The sequence below is a fragment of the Colobus angolensis genome, unplaced genomic scaffold (assembly GCF_000951035.1).
Source record: "Colobus angolensis palliatus isolate OR3802 unplaced genomic scaffold, Cang.pa_1.0 Scaffold34, whole genome shotgun sequence".
In the NCBI taxonomy this organism is placed as follows: Eukaryota; Metazoa; Chordata; class Mammalia; order Primates; family Cercopithecidae; genus Colobus; species Colobus angolensis.
The window spans coordinates 7,155,721-7,158,074 of NW_012116710.1; the positions used below are offsets into that span (position 1 = coordinate 7,155,721).

General features: G+C 49.3%; 1 protein-coding gene across 1 annotated transcript in view; it reads left to right on the forward strand.

The window, feature by feature from the left end:
- MAP3K10 (mitogen-activated protein kinase kinase kinase 10) overlaps positions 1 to 2,354 on the forward strand; it is a 23,563-nt gene that overhangs the window by 7,604 nt on the left and 13,605 nt on the right. The gene's annotated exons all lie outside the window — the stretch shown is intronic.

Below are 2,354 nucleotides of genomic sequence, written 5' to 3' on the forward strand. Positions count from 1 at the left end.
TGGATCACTTGAGGTCAGGAGTTTGAGACCAGCCTGGCCAACATGGTGAAACCCCGTCTCTACTAAAAATACTAAAGTTACCTGGGCATGGTGGCGGGTGCCTGTAGTCCCAACTACTTGGGAGGCTGAGGCAGGAGAATCACTTGAACCCAGGATGCGGAGGTTGCAGTGAGCTGAGATCGTGCCATTGCACTCCAGCCTGGGTGACAGATCAAGACTGTGACTCCAAAAACAGAAAACATTTAAAAAGGCAAAGAGACAGCGTGTAGATGCCAGCACTGAAGGTCCCCTCAGACACGAGCCCATGCACCGTCCCATCTGTTAAATGGGAAAATGATGAATTCACTCATTCATTCATTGATCCACCTGCACCGGGTTCTAGGGATATAGCAGCGAAGAAAAATAGACGCAATCCCTGCCCTCAGGAATAGTAAGTAAATAAACATACAAGAAGCTCTTTTTTATAAAGCTGTTTTTAAGAAAATTATAATTTTTAAAGATAATTAAGTACACCAGAAAAAAGTGTTAGTACGAAGCACGAGGGGCTGAGAGGAAGGTGCTTTGAGGGCTGGAAGACTACTTTTGGGAACGCTTCTCTGAGCAATCTGAGAAATGATACTTCATCTGAGTTCTGAGTGGCAAAAAGGAACCAGCCACGGGAAGTTTGGGGGAAGAAGCTGCCCAGTCAGGGGGGGCAGGTACCTGAAAGGAGGTGCTGAGGTGAGCGTGGTGTGTTCCGGAAACAGCAACAAGGCCCATGTGGCTGCCACTGTGCAGGCAAGGCAGAGAGAGGTAGGAAATGATGTAGGAGAGGGAGCTGGAAGGCCCTGTGGGTGAGGGAGTGGCCTTCAGGTTTTATTCTAATGAAGTGGGAGGCCATGAGGAGCCATGTCTGAATGGCATGGTAGCTCACACCTATAATCCCAGTATTTTGGGAGGCCAAGGTGGGAGGATCGCTTGAGGTCAGGAATTTGAGACCAGCCTGGTCAACATAGTGAGACCCCATCTGTATGAAAAAGAAATTTTTAAGTTAATTTTTGTAAAAGGAAGTAAATAAAAGCTCCTTTGGAGGTTGGGCGCGGTGGCTCACACTGGTAATCCCAGCACTTTGGAAGGCCGAGGTGGGTGGATCACTTGAGGCCAGGAGTTTGAGGCCAGCCTGGCCAACGTGGTGAAATCGCATCTCTCCTAAAAAGACAAAAATTCTGCCGGGCAGGGTGGCTCACGTCTGTAATCCTGGCACTTTGGGAGGCCGAGGTGGGCGGTTCACTTGAGGCCAGGAGTTCAGGACTAGCCTGGCCAACATGGTGAAACCCCATCTCTACTAAAAATACAAAAATTAGCCAGGCGTGGTGGCGGGTGCCTGTAGTCCCAGCTACTCGGCAGGCTGAGGCAGGGAAATTGCTTGACGCAGGAGGCAGAGGTTGAGATGGCACCACTGCACTCCAGCCTGGGCGACAGAGCAAGACTTCATCTAAAAAAAAAAATTAAAAACTAAAAGCTCCTTTGACTGTTAGGTAGAGACGGCCAATGATGGGACTGTTGCTGTCACCAGTGAGAGTTGATGGTGGCCGTGGAGACTTTCAACCCAGGACCTTCTGCTTGGCTGGAGCCAAACCTGGGTCTCCCCATTTACTGTTCCCGTCAATTCCCAGCTGAGGCTCTACATTGTCCAAGCAGCAAATTAATGGGTATGGGACAGAGACAGGAAGTCTCCAGCTCAGCCTAGAGCAGAGCAGCCCTTTGGGAGAATTTCCAACTGGCTGTACATCAGGCATTCATTTGTGCTACCTTTTTTTTTCTCTTTTCTTTTTTTTGGAGGGGGACAGAGTCTCGCTCTGCCACCCAGGCTGGAGTGCAATGGCACAATCTTGGCTCACTGCAACCTCCTCCTCCCAGATTCAAGTGATTCTCGCGCCTCAGCCTCCCAAGTAGCTGAGATTATAGGCATGCATTGGCTGATTTTTTATATTTTTAGTGGAGACAGGGTTTCACCATGTTGGCTAGGCTGGTCTTGAACTCCTGATCTCAGATAATCCACTCGCCTTGGCCTCCCAGAATACTGGGATTACAGGCATGAGCCACCATGCCTGGCTGGTCAGGCTAATTCTTTCTGGCGTGGTCCTGTCCTGTACTTACCAGGATGCAGGATATCCACACCTCCCAGCCACAAACTTCAGTAACACTCCCAGTCATTATAACAATCAAAATACCCCCATAGATTTCCTGGGACATGGGAAAGAGGGGAGGATCATGCTACCCTCCAGTTATAAACCACTGTTTTTTCCCCCACCTTGTGTGGTCTCCATTCTCAAGTTTACTTCATGATCCAAAATGACTGCTTGAGCTCCAGC